This window comes from Marmota marmota, unplaced genomic scaffold, assembly GCF_001458135.2.
Source record: "Marmota marmota marmota unplaced genomic scaffold, marMar, whole genome shotgun sequence".
Classification (NCBI taxonomy): domain Eukaryota; kingdom Metazoa; phylum Chordata; class Mammalia; order Rodentia; family Sciuridae; genus Marmota; species Marmota marmota.
In genome coordinates, this window is record NW_026000171.1 from 7,771,948 (window position 1) to 7,794,884 (window position 22,937).

A 22,937-nucleotide genomic window follows, 5' to 3' on the forward strand; every position below is an offset into this window, starting at 1 on the left:
GCGGTCCCACCCCCACCGTGCCCAGGGCTCTCGCGCAAGCGTTCCAGTCCCGAGGCGCCCTGGGACGTGTAGTTGCAAGCGGGAGACGCCAGAGAGACTGAGGCAAAAGGCGCCTACGACTTCCGTAATACCCTGCGGCTGCTTTAGCCTGATGCCTCCTGGGAGTTGTAGTTTTCTTTGGAAACCGTCTCTTCTGGAAGCCTGACGGGAGAGTCATCGTGGGTCGTCACAAGCCTATCCTAAAGTCAGCGCTTGCTAGGAAAAGCATTATTTAGGAACAAATTGTGAAAAGAAGGGAAGAAGAAGAAAGAAGAGGGATGGAGAACAAGGGGAGAGGCTCCCATCATGCTCTGCTATAAGAGAGCTTTTAGGCTTTCCATGCAATGAAAAATTATCTGTTGTTCATCTTTAATGGAAAGAGACTCAGTAGTGTTGAGTGACCAGGGGTGGAGGGGTGGAGGGGAAGGGCAAAGGAGGATAACTAGAGCCTGAGCTAGTGAAGAAGAGGGGTCAACCCACCCATAGAAAACTTTCCGAAGGTTACACATGAGATTAATATTGAGTAAATTAATTAGGGAAGAAGACAGGAAGAGTTATCTTCCATCCTCTCTCCTCCACAGGCCGCATTCTCAGCTCCAACCCCCAAACGGATATTCAGATGGGCTCTCTTATGATCCAGGATCATAGTGAACTCTGCTTTCCCAAAAAAGAATGAACGGGACGGTGCGGGGGCGGGGAGATGGGTTCGAAGAAGATAAAGTCCATGTATCCTCGTGTCTGGTCTACAAACTTGAAAGGGCTGAGTTGACTTCTGCCTCTGTAGTTGGTTGAAACTTACTTTTCAGCTTTCTTTTACTTAGGGACTTGGTATGTATATCTATCTATCTATCCACCCCCTCTCGAGCTGCACGAATGTACATATGTAATTTATGCCAAGGCAGTGGACTCAGGAAATCTGGATCCATAGGGTTCACAGTAAATGGAATGCTTTTCCTCAAAGCATCCTTGCACTCCTTGGACCCCTTTGCTCCTTGCAACTACCCAAGGTTGTGCAGGTGCTGAGCACCAGGGGGCACCAGACAGAGTAGAAAACCAGACTTGTGAGTCAGATGGCAGTTGAAGTTTTAGCCCAGCCGGTAAGAGCGGGAAGCGCTTAAACGTACGCAACCGCATCAGAGCGTGGATGCGCTGCAGCTTCTCGTCAGCGCCTGCTATGGAGCGAGCTCAGAAACGCACAGGTAGCTGCGGACTACGCTGAGAAAGTAGTTTCGAAGCAGCTAGATAGAAAATTCGTTAGCACAATTTATCTAGATGATCTCCACTCGGAGGATTGTTGCTGTACAATTCATATTATTCAGCAAAGTATATAAAAAATGTTCTGCTATTTTTTCTTTTTGGTTTTCCAAAAACTATACTTTCAGGTTTACAAAAAAAGTTTGTTTTAAAACAATGGTTGGTAGCTTTCATGAAGATGCTGGTTATGGTCATTTTACAATGCAAATTCAGTAGAGACAACCAGAGTACAAAAATATGTGAGTTACCATTTTAGAAACTAAATCTTCCATTTGATATGCTAATGGTAAGTCTATTATGTAGTTAATGGTTATCCCCAATGATAACCTAATATAAGCAAGGGAAGAAATGACTGTCTAGTAAGCTTGTTGTACTTCTTGAAGCTGCTTCTTAGAACTTGCTCAATAGTTGCTTTAATGGGAAAAAAGTCAGCTTATAATATAAGGCAACTAATTATAAACTGGTGAGTTAAAAGGAGATCAGTTAATCACAATGTTCACTTTTTGCCTCCATTAAAAAAAATAGGATGTTTCTGTGTAAGTGCTTATTAAAAGATTTTATTGCCTATTCCTGTTTACTGAGCCCTGAAACTTTGGTCACACTGCATTAAACACAAGTCCCTTAACAATCACCATGCCCCATCAACATGACTTTTCAACCAGGAACACCTAAATTTATTGTAAATAATTGAATTAACTGTTGACTTAAAACCACATTTGCCCACATGACAGCTTTTCCTACTTGTGTAATGTTAGCTTTACTATGAAAAAGATACAATTTTGAGTATAATCATATTGTGTACATTGGTTAGATTTAAAGTTTATACTGTGTATTGTGATTTTTTACTTTAAACACTTATTTGTTCAGTTTTCTTTTTAATGCTTACCAGCCTCCAAGTAATATGATACTTTTCTGTTATTCATTACTATAATCCCTAATAGTATTTTTCTTTTCTGTTATTTCAATTATCATGTAAAGAAACTTCTCTATCATCCATATAAAGAGTAGCGGTAGCAGAAACAACCCAAAGGATATAGTGAATGCACTAGATGATATAGTGAATGCAGAGGCTTGATATTATGACTTTTGGATGCATAAAAACACAAGTATTTTATTCTCTCTCATCATGGTCTTTATTCGCTCAAGTTTTTGTTCATTTTGATGTTTTTATTTTCCATGCATTCACATTTGATTTTTATGTGGTCCCTGCCACTGGTAACTAGCTAGCAACAAAAGTCAGTAACAGCTTTGATTTAAGACGTCTAAAATACCCTGAACAAGCCAAGTATGGTGGCACATGCCTGTAATCCCAAGAGCCTGAGAAGCTGAGGCAGGAGACTCACAAGTTCAAAGTCAGCCTCAGAAATTTAGCTAGGCCCTAAGCAACTTAGTGAGACCCTGTGTCAAAATAAAAACAAGAAAGGGCAGGGGATGTGGCTCAGTGGTTAAGCGACACTGGCACCAAATAATCAATCAATCAATCAATCCAGAAATAAATTTTTACTATGTTGAGATGATGAGATAGGGAACAGAAACAGTCCCATGTGACTGTATGAGAATATCATATATTAGGAAAATAGTATTTCAAGTCTATAAAGCAAGATAATAAATAATTATTCACTTGAAAAACAAATTTGATCAGTATCAACCTCACACCATTTACAAATTAATTTCCAAATGGATTAAAGAGCTGAACATTTTTAAAAAGCTAAAAAAAATTTTTTTTAAATATAGACTATGGGATAGGATAGGGCTTCAAAGCACAGGGCCATAAAGAAAAATATTTGAGCTGGGTGTGGCAGCCACCTACCTACAATCCCAGCTACTTCGGAGCTGAGATAGGAGGAGTGCAAATTCAAGGCCAGCCTGAGCAACTCAATGAGACTCTGTCTCAAAGTACAAAAAAAAAAATGGGGATGAAGTTCAGTAGTAGAACATCAATTTCTAGTACCAAAACAAACCAATACGAAACTAAGAAAAATATGATGATGATATCAAAATTGAGAACTCTGTTCAATAAAACACAAGTGGCAAGCTGGTACAAGCTGGCAGAAAAATTTTGAAGCCCATATTCTGAAAAACCAATATCCAAAATATAAAAATAACACCATAAATCACTAAGAAAAAATCATATAGAAAAAAAGAGGCATGAAAAAAACAATTGAGATATGATAAGTCAAGAAATTTGTAATGTTTTGAACAACCCACAATAAAAAATTAAAAAAAAAAATAAAAAAACAATTGAGAAGTGAGGAAATGCAAATGACAGAGATAAGCATGAAAAATGTTGAAATTCAGTAAATAGGTATAGATTAAAATAATTTTTTCTCTTAAAATTAGCAAAAATTTAATAACATCATAGTAAGTGTTGGCAAGGATTGGGAAAACTCATCCTTTAATGATAGCATGATTAATAAAACCTTTTTTGAGGACAATTTGTTATTGATTATTAAGATATACAATATGCATAGTTTGATTCCCCCTTTTTGGTAAGTACCTTGGAGAAATACTTGCACATGTGCACTAAGAAGCATCTATAAGTTTATTCACTTTGAGACAATTTGAAAAGTACAGAATAAAATATGAAAAAAGAAAATCATCAGCAAACTTCATAGCTAGAGAGATACTAGCCTTTAATATTTTAGTGTATTTCTTCCCATAAGAGATTTTTAAAAATTATAATTAAGTTGTAAACACTTTCAATGTCATTAACTGTTTTTTAGAAAGATCATTTTAGTGACTGCATATATAATATTCCATTGTATGGCATCACCAAGTGTAAGTTTATTACATCATCTGAAAAGAACACTGTGGAAAATTTTTTGAGATAGGGTCTTGTTATATAATTCAAGCTGACCTTCCTGCCTCAGCCTCCTGGACAGCTGAGACTACAGGTACACATCTGTGCCCAACTGTGAGGAATACACACACACACACACACACATACACACACATAATTTTTTTAAGACAGGGTCTCACTAAGTTGCTTAGGGCCTCACTAAATTGCTGAGGTTGACTTTGAACTTGCAATCCTCTGCCTTGGCCTCCAGAGTTGAGGCATGTGTCACAGCACCTAGCTGGGAAAAATATTTTTATATGGGAATCCATAATACTTCCCAGCTTTTAACACACTTTTGCAGGAAAATATTTATCAGAATGATCTAGGAAGCATATATATTACAAAATATACCCACTGGGGTGTTTTACCACTACTCCCCAGCCAAGAAAGAATTCCCCCAGTGAGAGATTTCATTCAAACAGAACTGCACTACAAGAAATGTTTTTTTTTAAAAAAGGCGGGTAGAGGTATTAGTATGCTATAGATGGGTTAGGAAGTTTGGATTTCAAAAAGGAATAAAAATACCAGGAGAAATGAATACATTGGGAAATATAAAAGGCATTTTTTTAAGTTATGTTAAAAGGTAAATTACAGCCAGGTGCGGTGTTGCATACCTGTAATCCAGAGGCTCAGGAGGCTGAGGCAGGAGGATTGTGAGTTCAAAGCCAGCCTCAGCAGTGGTGAGGCATTGAGCAACTCAGTGAGACCCTGTCTCTAAATAAAATACAAAATAGGGGTGGGGATGTGGCTCAATGATTGAGTGCCCCTGAGTTTAATCCTCAGTATCCAATCCCCCCCAAAAAAGGTAAATTATATTTCAAGGAAGCATGATAATGAGTAATATTCATATATAATATCTGTAGAAGTAAATATATAACACTTACAGCCCAAAGGGCAAGCGGGGGAAATGGAAGATTACTGCTCTTAGAGTTTTATTCTATATGAGAAATGGCATAATATTACACAATGGTAAACTCAAGTTAAAGATGCAGTTGTAAATACTGTAGTAACCACTTAGATCATAAACATAAAGAGGCATGGTTAATAAGCAATAGTAGAAAAACAACTAAATCATTTAAAAAACAACAACACTTAATTCAAAAGAAGGCACGGCTAGGAGTATAGTTACAATGGTAGATTGCTTGCCTAACATGCACAGGACCCTGGGTTTGAATTCCAGCACTGCAAAAAACAAAAATAAACTCTTTCTCTCTTACACGTGCGCGTGTGCACACACACACACACACACACACACACACACACAGGAGAGAGAGGGGGAAAAAAAAAACAAAACAAGAAAACAAGACCAGCAGGAGGATTTCAACTCAATCATACTGACAATGACATTAAGATTAAATGTTTTAGCCAAACAGAGTGGTGCATGCCTGTAATTCCAGCGACTCAGGAGACAGAGGCAGGAAGATCACAAGTTCAAGGCCAGCCTTAGCAACTTTAGCACTAAGACCCTGTCTCAGAATAAAAAGGGCTGGGGAAGCAGCTTTGTGGGTAAGCACCCCGGGGTTCAATCCCTAATAAAATAATAGTAATAGTAATAATAATTTTTTACTGATGAATGGATAAAGAAAATACACAAAATTGAGTTTTACTCAGCATAAAGAACAATGAAATTATGTCATTTTGCAGGAAAATGGATGGAACCGGAGAATATTAAGTGAAATAAGACAGAAGGAAATAGAAGATACTGGGGAATGAAACTGTCCACATTATGTTAATGGGGGGGGGGGGTTCGGAGAGAATCCGCTCGGGGAGCCCGGTGGAGGGAGTGTGTTCCCGGGAAGTGTGTGTAGAGTGCCGGTAAGAGTTCAGGAATAAAGAGTTGCTGTTTGAACCTACAAGGCTTTGTGGCAGCTCAGTTACTTTGTGCCCAGCCAGACTGCGGCAATTGAGTGCCCCTGAGTCCAATCCCTTGTACCCCCCCCAAAAAAGAAAACAAGAATGGCAATATTAATAAAAATTAAAAATTTTTAAAAAACCCCAAGAGCCTCATGCATACTAGGGAAGCACTCAACCACTGAACTACATCCCAGCTCTTTTTATTTTTTATTTTGAGACAAGGTCTCACTAAGTTGCCCAGAGTAGCCTTAAACTTGCCAACCTCCTTCCCCAGCCTCTGGAGTCACTGGGATTACTAGTTTACATTTTTAATTTTATAATGATGATTTTACCAAATATACTTTGCTTATTAAACTCCACAGTCAAGTTCACTCTGTAAGAGTACTTAGCCAACTCAAGAACAATAGCAATATTATCATCTTCCAAATGTCTGTAGGTGTTTGGACTAATGGAAGGTAGGGTGAACTTGCTCTCAAGAGAGGATGGAGTATAGCTCAGTGGTAGAATGCTGGGCTTAGCATGCTTGAAGGACTGTGTTCTATCCCCAGCACCACAGAAATAAGTAAATCAATCAATTAATCAGTAAATAAATAAAAAGAGAAAGAGCTCCAAGTTCTACGATAGTGGGTAGTACTCCTCAGTAGATAAAAGTCTACATTCTTTTAATACAATAATAGTTCTCATAGAGTAGTTACTTATTTCTCCAATTTAATCACATAACTCACACAATTTACAAAAAAAAATAGGAGAAGAATATAAACAAAAAGAAAACTGGGCCACCAAGGTCAGCAGTAGTTAAGAGCTTGGTTAGTGGTGGATGAAACCTGCACAGACCAGGATTCTTCACTGAATTGAATTAATAATAAGGTGGTATTCATTTTTTACTGTGGCAAGGTACATCAACCTGCTTCCTTTGGAACTTACTTCCTTTAAGATTGATTTTATGCTTTCTCCAGGGAAATCTTCAAATTATTTCTTTGCCCCTCTCTTGTTTTCCCTCACTCACTCTTCCTAAGATACTTCTATATTCCCATTGTGTGCATATGTCGCTTGGGTTTCCAGTGGAGAGGAAGTGCATGTCAAATTTCACATTTTGTGTTCTATGTAATTTTAATCCTTCAATAATTGTGTCAAACAATAATAATAGTCATGATGATAATAGGGAACAAGGTTGTGGATGTATTGGTTTGAGAATATTAAAGATAGAAATGGGGGGGGGGTGGCTTAGCGGTAGAGCATTGGCCTAGCATGCTAGAGGCTCTGGGTTTCATCCCTAGCACAGGGAAAAAAAAAAAAAAAGAGTGAGGGAAAGGAATGTGAGGGGGGTGTCCCTAGATAAAGACAAGATAATAATGTTTCACAGCAGAGTACATGTTGGAAGTAGCTTCTCAAATTAGAGTTTTCAACTGCCAGGCTGAGTTTAGCTCTTTATCTCTGCATCTTTACCACTTTTATCACTGAGCTTTGACAGAGGTATTAAGTTATGACAGAATAGGATTGGGGACTCTTATCATTTGTGTCTGTCTATAACAAGCCAAGACAGGTTGAAGTGTTGGATTAGCTACCGAAAAGATTCAGGACATAAGTGCTAAGTCTTGATTAGAAAAACAAAATCTGTCAGACTTTGCTCACAGGTAGTCATTAGGAGGCTCAAAAGGCTGAACACTGGCCCAAAGAGAAATTCAATGTCCCTGTAAAGAGCTACCTAGTCCTTATCTGACTGCAAAAAGTTTTTTTGTTTTGTTTTGTTTTGTTTTTGTTTTTGTTTATTTTTTGTGGTGCTAGAAAACAAACCGAGGGCCTCACACATGCTAGGCAATTGTACTACCACTGAGCTACATCCCTAGCACTGTTCAATTTTTTAAAATAGAGAAAAAAGAGCTAAGGGTGTAGCTCAGTGGTAGAATGCTTGCCTAGAATGCAAAAGGCCCTGGGTTCCATCCCCAGAACCACAGAAAGAAATACTTAAAATGGGAAGAAAATCTTATTTCTTCAGTTACCTTTGATACATGGCCATTACCTAAGGACAGATACCATTAACTGAGATGTTTTCAAATGTATAGATCCTCTTAAGAAATATCTTCCAGTCACAAGTTACATGAATGAATATCATATGATGGCTTGCTGAAAAACTAATAGGAGGTTATTATTGACATTCCCACGTTTCTACCATCAGATGGAAGGAAGCCTGCTGAGAATAAGGTCTATACTTTAATTTTATCTTCTACAATATCTATGAGAAGATGCTGAACACAGAAGACATTGTTTAAGTGATTGACATAAACCTTAAATTTTAACTTTGTGTATTGAAGTCCATCCCTACACTCATACACACTCATACACAACAAACTAGGGTGTTTTGATTGTTTGTTTTTAGAGTCCAATATTTATGTAATGAGTTCATAGAAGAGAGTCATTGAAAATAATATGTGTGTGGCCGGTCATGGTAGTACATAACTATAATGCCAGTGACTCCAGAGGCTAAGGCAGGAGGATTGCAAGTTGGAAACCAGCCTCAGTAATTTAGTGAGGCTCTAAAGCAACTTAGCAAGACCTTGTCTCAAAATAGAAAATAAAAAAGGGTGGGATGTGGCTTAGTGGTAAAGCATCCCTGGGCTCAATCCTCAGTACCAAAAACAAAATGAAATAAAATTATCCCTTTAAAAGATAGGAAGACCATGTCACTTTTTGCTTTATTGTATTCTTTTAATTTATTTACTTTTTTGCAGTGTTAGGGATTAAACCCAGGACCTCATGCATGTCATACATGCACCCTACCACTGAACCAAATCCCTATTTTTTTTTAATTTCAGCAGTAATGCATACTCTTTTTTTAATACAGAAAATAAAGATAAGCCAAAAATATAAAAATAAAAACACCCCACAGGGGCTGGGGTTGTGGTTCAGTAATACAGCGCTTGCCCAGCATGTGTGAGGCCCTGGGTTTGATTCTTGGCACTGCATATAAATAAACTAAATATACATTTTTCACACTAATAATCAATAATATATATATAATATATATATTAAAAGAATTGAAAAAAATAAAGAAAGGATGAAAGGGGGTTCAACTCCCATAATATTTTTTAAAACCCATAATTCTACCACAAAGAGATCACCACATTAACTTTTTCTGGGGAGGCAGGGAATCACACATGCTACAGAAGTACTTGACCACTGAGCTATATTGCCAGCCCCAACATTAACATTTTATATAATTCCTTCCATATTTTTTCTATGCTTTATGCATGTGCATATTTTCTTCTCTTTTTTAACCAGTCCATTGACATTTTATAATTTTTTACCTAACTGCATAATATTTTCATAACACTTTATTACTAATATCATTTTAAATGACAGCATTGTCTTCCATTATATGGCTGACCCAAAATTTATTTAAACACCACCCCATTTGGGGATTTTAAAATTGTTGCTCATATTTCATTATTATAAACAGGATGCACTGAAGATCTGTCTTTACCCCAGGTCTGTAAGTGGAAATTCTGTTGGTGTGGAATTGAATTGGGGTTAAAAATGTGAGTTGACTATATTTACAGAGACCTCTTTCTTTTCTCTTCAGACTCACTACATCAGTAGACCTTTTTAAAGAAAGTTTATTCTTTTTTTTAATATTTTTTTAGTTGTCAATGGACCTTTATTTCGTTATTTACTTTTATGTGGTGCTGAGGATCGAATCCAGTGCTTCACACATTCCAGACAAGTGTGTTACCACTGAGCCATAGCCTCAGCCCCAAGAAAATTTATTCTTGCTGGGTACAGTGATGTGTGCCTGCAGTCCTACCTATTGAGGAAGCTGAGGCAGGAGAATCACTTGAGACCAAAAGTCTCTGCAAAACATTGTAAACCCAATGGAAGGAAAGAAAGGAGAAAGGGAGGGAGTGAGAGAGAGAAGAAAGCTCCTTCTTATTATTTAAATACTAAACACAAGACACAGAACTTCATACTCCTTATTTCTCTATCCATCTTGACCAACCCAATTATCCAATCTCCCCTAACTCCATTTTATATTCATTCTTCTTTTCAAAAAATTGCTTTCCTTTTCACACTAATAATCAATAACATTTTGCATCATAAAAGACCACTTCAAAGTTATAGGATCTGATAATCCCATTGCATTTCAGTTGCATATAGAACATCCATAATTGGACTGGATACAAGTACTAGAGCATTTTATTGAGGAGTATATGGTGAAGACCAAGATTTTATTTATTTATTTATTTATTTATTTATTTATTTATTTTTGTGGTGGGTCTAGGGATGAAACCCAGGGTCTTGCACATGCTAGCTAAGAATTCTGCCACTGAGCTAGGTACAGTCCAGCCCACCAAATGAACTTCTTAATGAGATTGCTTGTGGGTCTGAACTCTGTGTTAAAGGCTTTCATTCTTACTGTTAGAGGCTCTGTAATGAGCCCAGTTGGAAAGCCCAGTAAGGAGGGTAGATGACCTGCTTGTCTGTGTTGTTCTTGGTCACATTGAAGGCCTTCAAAGTAATATTTTTTGTTCCATAGCCACTGAGAAAAACAAAAGTTGACGATGGGGAAAAGGTGGGGAAGGAAATAAGTAGGAAAATATGACAAATGGACATGAGAGCCAAACTCCATTTTAAAGGTCAGAAAATCCATTTAGATATTATGATACCTTGTCAGCCTGTAACACACTATAAGCTTTCAGCATTTACATAATATAATTAGGGATTTTAAAGACCTTCCTAGCCCATTTTTTATATTTTTTTCAGGTAAAAATAAATGCAATAGGGACAGTCAATGTTGTGTCAAATGAAGTTTGACTTGCCTAATCCTGAGAAGAATTTGATCCAGTTAAAATCCCTCATCAAGGCTTGTTCCTGAATGTACAACTGGTGACTTATGAGACTTAACATAAATGAGACTGGCAGTCATCCCCATATTTAACTTAAGATTAAACAGTTTTCTAGCTAGGCTTGCATGTCATGTTTTTTAAGGGTGTTGCAATGGCATACTCAAGCTGGTTGTTTTATTGTTCTAATGTATTTTATTCCTTTTTGTTGTCAGGGGATGGAACCAAAGGGCCCTCTGTATGCTTAACAAGCACTCTGTCACTGAGCTACATCCCCAGCCCTTGTGGTTTTCATCTTAATGTGTGTTGATTGAACTTTAATAGATTCTGACAACACCTTGTGTTTTCCTTGTTTCTTTCTCTCAAACTCAAAGTTCTTTATGTGGTCATACACTTATACTCCTTCTTCTGCCATCCCTCGGATGAAGGAAGAAGGCTAGGGAACAGAACTGATGGGGAATCTGAGACACCTTAGAAAGGAGAAGAGTTTAACTAAACTTCACTAGTAGGCTGTCTTAACTCCAAATGTAACTTCTAGCTAAACCCAAGCCACTTCATGTTAGTGAAGCTTGGGATTTGTTTCCACTTATATATATTGGTAAAAAGAAACTTGCCTATCTTTTTTCTGTGTGTGTGTGTAGCGGTGTGGGGGTGTTGAGGATCGAACCCAAGACTTTGTGCATGCTAAGGATATGTTCTACCACCGAGCTACACCCCTGACCCCCAGCTTGCTTATCTTAAAGTCTACTTTGCTGGGCAAATAGCAAGTACTGAAAGTGTTCTATTTATTCTCTTCTACTGAAACATAGTGTGGAACCAGGGTAGAAATCCTAAGAGAAGCAACTAAGCTTGCAGATGATTATCAAGGGTTCAATGTTCCCTACACTGAACCTGGGATTTTTAAAATACAAGACTATATATGAACATGAATCCTCTAGAGAAACTATGTGGGTTCAAACTCTGGTTCTGTCACTCAACACCTATTTAACTTCCTCATGTTCCTTAAACTCCCTGAGCCTTTTGCCTTATTCATAACGTGGGGATGATAATAGGACCCACCTCACTGGGTTATTAGGCTAAATAAGTAAGCAGATATAAATCTTTATAATAGTCCTTCACCATTCATAAGCTCTATATATGTGTTATTTATTATTAATGTAATAATAAATAACACATATATATGATATGATATAATAATTATTTACAAAAATCTTAGAAGTACAACTGTTGCATAAAATGATAAGTATATGTCTCAAACCTAGAACTAATTTCTTGTAATAATCTTCATTTCCTTTTCTGATGAAATACTCACCTGCTAAATCAAGCAAATGCTGTAAGTCACAGTATCCTTTTATTTTTATCAAAGCTTATCACAGTGTCCTTTAGGATATTTTTGTGGACAAGATAGAGATACATGAGCTGGGACTGGGTGTAGCTCAGTGGTACAGCACTTGATAAGCATGCATGAGACCCTGGGTTCCATCCCCCACCACACACAAAAGAACTGTAAGATAAATATAAATATTTATATATGTCATATATATATATATATTAAATGTATGGTTACTATATCAGAGGGAGGTCCTCAGACACATGCCATGAAACTCTGTTCTTGTCTTGTACTGCTCAACATTTTAATCAACAGCTTCAACAAACACTAAAAGAAACACCAACTACATTTTCAGATCACATGGTTTGGAGAGATGAGTGATTAAAACCATGAGCATCAAACCAAAGTTTTAAAGGATCTGATTAGGGCTAAACAATGAGCTTAAATGACCCAAATAAAATTTTAGGGAGAGAAATATAGTCTTAAGCTATATTTAAGTAATCATTTGCACAAATAAGATTTGAAGATATTTCACTGTCAATCAAAAACAACCATAAAGAAAGAGAGGGAGAGAGGGAGAAAGGGAAAAAGGTGGATCATCATTTGTCAAAATTAATAAACCAAATAATCAAATAAATAACCCTGGGATAAAAGAAACCTTAGATATTATCAAATATTAAATTAAGATAGGTGATAGACTCATTATACTTTATAAATACTATTTAATAACTGGAGTCTAGCTCCCTGAATCACCTAAGTAAGAGAAGAATTTGGGGTCTACATTCTTTTAGAGGAAGGGTGCATAGTTTTCATTTGATGTCCAAAGGTGTGTTTGAACCCTCCTCCACCAAAAAAACAACTACAAAAAAGAAGAAAAAAAGAAAAAAAAAAAAACTCTCAAGAATCACTAAACTATAGTATGGTATTCAGTTCTGAGCATTATTTTTTTTTTTTTTTTTTTAGTTATCGGCGGACACAACATTGTTGTTTGTATGTGGTGCTGAGGATTGAACCCGGGCCGCACGCATGCCAGGCGAGCGCGCTACCGCTTGAGCCACATCCCCAGCCCCTGAGCATTATTTTTAAGGAAGATATTTTCAAAACAACGTGTCAGTATTTCCCAGGATGGATGACAAAAACCTGGAAATCATTTCTATGAAAACAGTTGAAGAAACCTGGGAAACAGCATGGATAAGAAAATTCATACTGAGGACATGATGGCATTCTTCAAATACCTGAAGGAGTTGTGTGTGTGTAAACTGGATTAGACTTATTCTATATGACTCCAAAGGGCAGAAGGGTAGAAGTTACAAGGAGACAGACTTCAGCTTAATGTAAGCAAGAACTTGCTAATGATTAAAACTGCCCTAAATTGGAATCCACTGTGGTGTGAGCCAGTGAACAACTTGTAACAGGAAATGTTCAGGCAGAAGCTGATGACTGATCCTGGGTCACTGATATGAAGGGAAATTTCCAAATAGGATAATAGGTTGGAATCTGTGACCACTAAGGACTCTTTTAACTCTTAGCATCTGTCATTCCTTCATCTTTATCGTTGTTGGCCAGATTCCTTAGCATCACATCCCCAAGTAAGAATCAGAAGTGTTTTTCTCTACCTTGTGTTTTTTTTTTTTTTTTATTGATTGGTTGGATTTTTTTTTTTTTGGTTATGTTCAATGGAGTGTATAAAAATAGTAACTTACTATAGAAAAAAATGACTTTAAATAGTGTCTTAGAAGAAACCTGAAGAGCCCTTAAAGATAATCTAGCCCTTTTCCCCATCCCCACCCCCTTTTTAAGAATAGAAGAGGAAACTGTGGCCTAAGGAAACAAAATTATTTGCCTAAGATCCTGACATTCTTCCACTAGCTAGGCTTTTAAAGCTACAGTATTGCTTTTTTAAAAGGGCAAATGTTTGAAGATTAAAAGACTTCAGGCTTTGGGGAATTTTTGTGGTGATAAGGATTCACAATATTGTATACCAGCTCCCATTCGTTATTCAGGTTCAAATGAACTATTCAGACCTTTCTTTATGTCCTCTAAGCCTCCCCATCTTTTAGAGCTGTTTATTTGTTACATAAAAGGAGATAAAAGGAAAAAGAAGCTTAGGGGAGAAAATTACAGGGAAGGATGCTGGGATAATTGGCTAAAATTAGAATTTTAGATTATTTTTTGATTTTATTTTTCTGTTATCCCTTTCCTATTATCAATTAACCCACAACAACACAATACATATTAAGAACTTACTGTATACAAGGCATTATGAGAATCCAAAAAGCTATTAAAGGGATTATAAAAACTATGTTATGCCTTCATCAAATTTGCATTAAGCCTAATATAGACTTGTAGAAGTTTAGTGTTAGATCAGAATATCTTTTTTTTCTTTGTTACTTCCAGGATGAGATGGAAACAAACTTGTAGCTGGGTGTGGGTGTATGCACATCACATTCAGAAGACAAAACTTTCTCTAGTCATTATGAATAAACAACGAGCAATCGAAAGACTCATAAATATGGGTTATTCATGAAGTAACAGGATGGAATTAGCAAAATTATTAATTTAAAAAATAACAAACCCATAGAATATTATATTTAATGGTAAGAGACTGAGTTCTTTCACCTAAGACCTGGAACAAGGGGGAATGTTTGCTTGTGACAGTTATATTCAACGTTGTACTAGAGGTTCAAGCCAGGGCAATTACACAGAAAGAATTGGAAAGGAAGAAGTAAAACTATGTCTATTTATAGATGGCATAATATTGTATGTAGAAAATCCTAAGAAAGTCACTGGAAAAATTATTAGAAGTAAAAGCAGTAAGCTTAGCAATTTAACAAAATAGAAATTGATATACGAAAATCAGATGTGGGCTGGGGATGTAACTGAGAATGAAGATTGCTTGCCTAGAATTAGTGAGGCCCTGAGTTGATTCCTAGCACCAGGGGAAAAATATTCTGTGCAGTAGCAATAAGCAAACCAAAAATGAAATTCAGAAATAATTCCATTTACAATAGCATAAAAAAGAACAAAATACTTAGGAATACATTTAACATGAGGACAAAACTGCCAGACATGGTGGTACACACCTGTAAACCCAGCAACTTGGGAGGCTGAGGCAGGAGTATCATAGGTTTGAAGGCAGCCTCAGCAATTTAGCAAGGCTGTAAGCAATCTAGCAAGGCTCTGTCTCAAAAAATAAAAAGGTCTGGGATGTAGCTCAGTAGTTAAGCACCCTTGAGTTCAATACCTGATAGAAGGAGAAAGAGAAGGAAGAGGAGGGGGAGGGGAAGGGGGCGGTAGAAGAGGAGGAGGAGAAGAAGAAGAAGAAGAAAGACAAAACTCATACTTAAAAACTTTAAAAAAAAAAAAAAAAAAAAAGCTAGACATGGTGGCACATGTTTATAATGCCAGCAACTCCAAACACTGAAGCAAGAGGATTACAAGTTTAAGTTCAGCCTTGACAATTTAGTGAGACCCTCAGTGATTTAGCAAGATCTTGTCTCAAATAAAAAAAAAAAAAAAAAGGGCTGGGGATGTGGCTCAAGTGGTAGCACGCTCACCTAGCATGCATGAGGCACCGGGTTCGATTCTCAGCACCACATAAAAAAATAAAATGAAGATATTGTCCAGATTCAGAATGATCCTATCAAAATCCCAGCTGGCTTCTTTGCTAAAGTTGACAAGCTGACACTAAAATTAGTGTGGAACTTCAAGGGAATAGTCAACACAATCTTGACAACAACTAAGTTGAAGCACACTTCCTGATTTCAAAACATACTACAAAGCTACAGTAATCAAGGGAGTGTGGTACTGGCATAAGGATCAATCTATACATGAAAGGAATAGAATTGAGAGTCCAGAAACAATTCCTCATATTTGTGATCCAATTGATTTTCAGGAAAGGTGAAGAGTAAATTGAATGGGGAAAGATTTATCTTTTTGACAATTGGTGTTGGTGCAATTAGATAGCCATCGGCAAATCAATGAAACGAGCACAATCTCAAAATGGATTATAGACCTAAATGTAAGAGCTAAAACCATAAAACACTGCCTCAAAATAAAAATTACAAAGGGCTGGGGATGTATTTCAGTGGTAGAGTACCACTGGGTTTAATCCTCAATACCAATGGTGAGTAGGGGAGACAGATTCTCCTATTTTAAAATAGGCTAAGGATATAAATAGACATTTCCCAACAAAAAATATACAAAGACCAATTAGTGCATGAAAAGATTGCTAAATAGCATTAGCCATCTGTGAAATCAAAGTCAAAACCACAATGAGGTACTATTCATCCACTGGGATGACTATAATCAAAAGGAAAGGTAATAATAACAAATATTGGTGAGGATGGGGGGAAATTAGAGCCCTCATTCACTATTGGTGGAATGTAAAGTGGTATAGCTGGTTTGGAGAACAGTTTGGTACTTCCTCAAAATGTTAAACACAGGTTTACCATCCAGTTCCAGCAAGCCTAGCTGGATCCAGCAATTCCACTCCAAGATATATACCCAAGGGAAATAACAACACATACATATCCATGCAAAAACCAGTACATGAAAGCTCATAGCACCATTATTCTTAATAGCCCCCAAATGGAAACAACCCCAAAATCCATCAACTAATGAATGGATATGCAACATGGTAAATCCATACAATTGAATATTATTTGGGCACTAAAAGAATGCAGTACGAGTAAATACTAAAATATGAATAAACTTCTTTCATGTCTCTATTTAATCTTTCCTCTAGCATTTTGAACCTGTAGAATAGAATTATAATAACTATTTTAATGTCCTTGCCTACTAAATCTAATATCCCCATCAGTTCTGAGTTTGACTAATTACTTGCCTCATTATAGGTCATAGTTTCCTGTTTATGTGCTCAGTAATTTTGTATTTAATAACATTCATTGTGAATTTATTTTGAAAGGGACTAGATATTTTCGTAGTCCACTTAGTATTTTTTCTCTTTTACATTTTTTGGAGAGTGGGGTTGGGAAGAGTATTGAGGATTGAACCCAGGGGTGCTCTATCACTGAGCCACATCCCCAGTCCTTTATATTTTTTATTTTGAAACAGGGTCTCACTAAGTTGTCCAGACTGGCCTTGAACTTGTGATCCTTTTGCCTCAGCCTCCAGAGTTGCTGGGATTATAGCTGAGCACTACCATACTGGCTCACTGGTATTCTTCTTCTTTTTTTTTTTTTTTAAGTTGTAGATGGATAGAATGCCTTTATTTTATGTGCTGCTAAGGATCAAACCCAGTGCCTCACACATGCTAAGCAAGCACTCTGCCACTGAGCTGTAAGCCCAGCCCCACATCCACTGGCATTCTTGAGTTTGTTCTGGGACATAGTTATTTGGAAATAGTTTGATCCTCTAAGATCTTGCTTTTCTCAGACCAGTCAATTGTCCCACCAACCTGACCAAGCATTCCCCTTCCCAACCCATTCACATCTGCAGGAAACTTCAGGTTTTACAACTTCGCTAATTTAGTAAGTGAAAAGTTGTGTCCTGATTCTTTAATTTGTACTTTTATTTACTTGTGAAATTGTATACCATTTCTTATATGCATATCCTATTTATAATTGCCTAATTGTGTCTTTTCATTTTTACTAAGGGGTCTTGGTGGTTTTAAAAAAATAAATTATAGAGCCAGGTGTGGTAGTGCATGCCTATAACCCTAGCAACCTGATAGGTTGGGAGGCAGAGGCAAGAGAATTCCTAATTACAGGCCAGCATCAGCAACTTAGACTGTGTCTCAAAATTAAAAATAAAAAAAAAGGCTGTGGTTCAGTGGTAGAGAACCCCTGGATTCAATTCCTAGTACCAATAATAATAACAACAAATTATATTAGTTCTTTATTTAAAAAAAACTCAATTTGATCTTGTGGGGGTGGGGTTAAGATTTGCTTGACAGAAATAGAGCAACATTTAGTCTAGTGCCAATTTTGTCCCACAACCGAGGCAAGACCCTTCTGAATATTTTACCTAATGCTCTGTGAATGATAGGAGTACTGATCTGGCAGGTGGAAACAGCCACCACTTCTGGCCCCACGTGAGTTGTAGCTATTGTTTCCATGATTTTTCAGGTGGTTCTTTCTCTGATTTGGAGTAGTATCATACATTCATGAGTTCTTGAATACTCTGCTGAATACCCAATGAGGACCCTCTGAAGATCTTTCAATTTGGTTGCTGCTAGTCTTTTTCTCTCTCTCTGTGCAGATCTCTCCTGTTATTCTACCCTGTAAACCTTAGCTATTTGGGTTTCCCTGGACTCACAGCTCCATCTCCTCATCTCAGGGAATCTGCCAGACTCTACTATAAAGTTCTGCCTTTTGCCACCACCTAGAAACTTTCCAGGCAGTAAACTGGACAATCATAATGCTTACCTCATTTGCTTCCCATCTTTGGGGGTTATTGTCTGATGTCCAATGTCATTTTTAAAAGTCATTATTTTATATATATAACATTATAGTTAGACTGTGTGCCTCTCTCTATATATATATGGGAGCTGGGGATGTAACTTAATGATAGGAGCATGCATAGCATACACAAATCCCTGCATTCAATCCCAAGCACTAATAATAACAATACAACATCAACAGTAACAAAGAAACATTGAAAAATATTTTTCCATGTTTGTAGTCATTTCAAGTGGCTGGATAAATTTGGTTATTGTTATTCTGTCTTCGCCACAAGTAGAAGTCTACAATCATACTGTGTTTAGCAAAAACATAGATTTAATTGGTTTTCATAATAACCATAGAAAGGAAGAAAGTACACTGGCCATCAGGTTAACCACATCAATCAGCTCAAATTACACCAGAACACTTTCTGTCTTTCCGTGTCATTTATTTCTTAGTTCTAGAATCCCTACCTTACAGCCAGAAAGCCAAGAGCAACTCCTTTTTCCATTTTCAACTTAACCCTGTGAAAGAAAGAGTGGCCTGATGTACATTCCTCGCACATCTGTTTTGGACCAACCATCAAGGTTAGGAGTGTACATCTAGAAAGAGGATCCAACAAACAAAAAACACACATCATCTACATTGCCATTATACACAGAAGTTTGAGAATTTGTAACATTTTCTTGGAATAATTTCCTAGAAATGAAATTGCTCTGTCAAAGATTTTAGCCATGGGGCTGGGAGTAATAGCTCAGTGGTAGAGCCCTTCTGTAGCATGTGTGAGGACCTGGGCTTGATCCCCAGTCCTATAAAAATGGGGGTGGGTAGGGAAAGTTATTTTTTTACATGTTATCAACCTGCCCACCAAAAAGCTTATCCCACTTTTTTCTCCCATCAAAAGTGTGTAATATTACACATTTCCCCTCAGTAATTCCAGCACTGTTTTATATATATATATTTTTTACTGTTGCCAAGCCAACAGATAAAAGTGGTATGTCACTGTTATTTTAATCTGCAGTTCTTGATTAGTCCTAAAGTCAAACATTTTGCCATATTTATTTATACAGTGCCAACTATGCCTCATGTAGAATTTTTTAAAAATTTAAGTCATCTGCCTTTATTTTGCTTTTCATACCTTTTTTTTTTCTTTGATATTTATTTTTTCGTTCTCGGCAGACACAACATCTTTGTTTGTATGTGGAGCTGAGGATCGAACCCAGGCCGCACGCATGCCAGGCAAGCGCGCTACCACTTGAGCCATATCCGCAGCCCATCATACCTTTCTGATATATAACATTTTAATACATTTGTGCCAAGTTTATCAATCATTTCCTTTAATGATTTATGCCTTTGATGCTAATATAGTCTTCACACACTTCAGCTGGTCACATTTGGCATGTCTGCCAGTTTCTACTTAAGATTCTCCAAGTCATGTATAGAAATCAGCTTTTGACACATATCTCGGCTAGAGATTAAACTATTCCTGTTTCTTGCAAGACTCCCAGGACTGCAGGTAGGCAATTCAAAACATGATTGCTCCCAAAAGGCTAATTAAGGGAGGCAGTACTGTTTACCAAGTTCATTAACAACAATGAGTTACAACCAGATAGTCTAGTTGATGATGCTTTCTGATTATTAAGAAAATTTTTGAATGATAATACTAATAACTAACACACTTCTCATTGAAGACCTTTTAAAATGTCATTGATAGCTAGCTTATTTCCTGGTAGTCTCTGAAGAAAGCAGAACTATTTCCTCCACCAATGTACATCTGCAAGAGCTGTTTGTCTCCTATCAACTAATTTATCTGGAACAAAGTTGCTTTTACCTTTTAATCAAATACTTTGCATATCCAGTAAGAGTAACCACCAGAACAGGAAGACTGGCTTATTAGCTATGTCAGAGGGTGCATTCTGGGGTTTGCTGCAAATTTCACAGTTCCAAATATAATTTTTTAAAACCTGTGAAATACACAATACTTTTGCTTAGCCAAAGAGATGTCCAGTGGAATTTTCTTTGATGATGGAAATGTTCTGTATCTGTGCTATTCAAGATGATAACTAAAGAGCTAAGGGGGTAACTCTGAGAGTACTTGCCTAGCATCTGTGGATCTTGGATTGGATCCCCATCACTGGAAAAAAAAAAAAAAAGATGGGGACTCAGCTGGGCTCAGTGGCACATCTGTAGCTTCATCTACTCTGGAGGCTGAAGCAGAATCCCTTGAGTCCAAGAATTTGAAGCAGCCTGGGCAACATAGTGCAAGACCAAGGATAAAAAAAAAAGTAACTAGGAGATGTTATTTTAATTAATTTAAATCAGAATAGTCATGCGCATAGAATTACCAGTTTTAACAAATAAGTACAGAGTGCACAATTAAATATCAATTATAAGCCAGCTTGGTGGCACACACTTGTAATCCCAGCAACATGAGAGGCTGAGACAGAAGGATCTCAAGTCTGTTTTGTTTTTATTTTTTTTAAATTAGAACTATATAGTTATGTGTATTAGTTTGGTTCATCCTAACAAACTCATACATGCATGGAATTCAGTTTCAGTTCATAATCTACCCTCCTACTCCTGGTTTTTCCTGAGGATCTCAAGTTTGAGGCCAGTCTCAGCAACTCAGCAAGATTTTTGTCTCAAAAATAAATAAATAAATAGGGGCTGCAGTTGTAGCTCAGTGGTAGAGGGCTTGCCTAGCATGTGTGAGGCACTGGGTTCGATCCTCAGCACCACATAAAAATAAGTAAATAAAATAAAAGTATTATGTCCACCTACAACTAAAAAAATTTTTTTAAAATAATAAAAAAGAGTAGGTTGTAACACAAGGGTAGAGCAACCCGAAGTTCAATCCCCAGTACTGCAAAAAAATAATAATAATAAATTAATTAATAATAATAATAAATAAATTACAGATACTCAACAGATAATTTTGTAGTTTAAGAAAACCCCAAGCAACACAATTATGCTACAATTATACTACAACACAATCATACTATTCTTTTTTATCTGAAATTCAAATTTAACTGGGAATCTGATATTTTATCTGGCATGTGGTTTGTGGTTACCATATTGGATAACATAGGTATGGAGTGTCCTGTTTCTTGCAAAGCTCTTCAGAGTTATTCACAAACTCCTATTGAATCTAGATCAAGAAGGAAAAAAGGATTATGATCATATTTTGGCAAGAAAAGCCACCTTACTTCTAAGATAAGTTTATTATATGTCAAAGCCAGGACTACTAAGACAATGAAATTCAAGTCAACCATTGTTTATTGGATACCTTCTCCATGAGAACAAACATTCAGCTATACACACTAGCGTGGACATAAGAATTACTTAAGACCTAGGTCCACTTGAATTAGTTGGGCCTTTGCTGTACTGGATGTTAAACCTTTTTTGTTGTTGTTGTTGTTTGTACTAGGGGTTCAATCCAGGGCTTCCTTACTGTTTATCTACATCCCCCCAACCTTTTTTATTTTTTATTTTGAGACAGGATCTCACTAAGATGCTTCATACCTTGCAAATTTGCTGAGGCTGGCTTCCAACTTGTAATCCTCTCGCCTTAGCCTCATATATTAACTATTTCGAATATCATCCTTCATTGTGAGGCAAGAAGGAGGAATAAATATTTAGACCCTCTTCTCTAGGAATTCACAACCTGGTGGGAAAGTCAAGACACTTATGTTATTTTATTATTTTTATTTTTGGTCCTAGGGATCAAACCCAGGGACTTGTACCTGCTAAACACATGCTTTACAACTGAACTACACACCCAGCCCCAGACCCCAACTTAAAAATAAACAAAATTAAAAAGTTATTTAATATAAAACAGATTCTGTGATATATACAATGAAAGTGCTATAGGTGTATAGGAATCCACCACAGAAGAAACCATGGTGTGAGGTTGACATTGTTGTTTGAGGTTTTTGTGTTTGTGTTTTTTTGCCAAGGTCTAATAAACTTTTTTAAAAAAATAGTTGTTGATGGACATAATATCTTTATTTTATTTATTTTTATGTGGTGCTAGGGATCGAACCCAGTGCCTCACACAAGCTGGGCGATCGTTCTACCACTGAGCTACAACCTCAGCCCCCTAATAAACTTTTATCTTCTTTTCATCCAAGGACTTGACAAAGTAAAACTTTTAGACTCCTGTAGGATTAAATCAAGGTGGGCATATTTGTGCTTGTATTCAAGAAAATTTTGCCTACGAGGCCAGGTGTGGTGGTGCATGCCTGTAATCCTAGTGGCTCCAGAGGCTGAGGCAGGAAGATTGTAGATTCAAAGCCAGGCTCAGCAATTTAGTGATCCTGTAAGCAATCTAGGAAGACCCTGTCTCAAAATAAAAAATAAAAAAGCCTGGAGATGTGGCT

General features: G+C 36.9%; 1 protein-coding gene across 20 annotated transcripts in view; it reads right to left on the minus strand.

Annotated features, from left to right (window-relative positions):
• The window catches only part of Erc1 (ELKS/RAB6-interacting/CAST family member 1), a 1,605,700-nt gene that overhangs the window by 806,121 nt on the left and 776,642 nt on the right, over positions 1-22,937 (minus strand). The gene's annotated exons all lie outside the window — the stretch shown is intronic.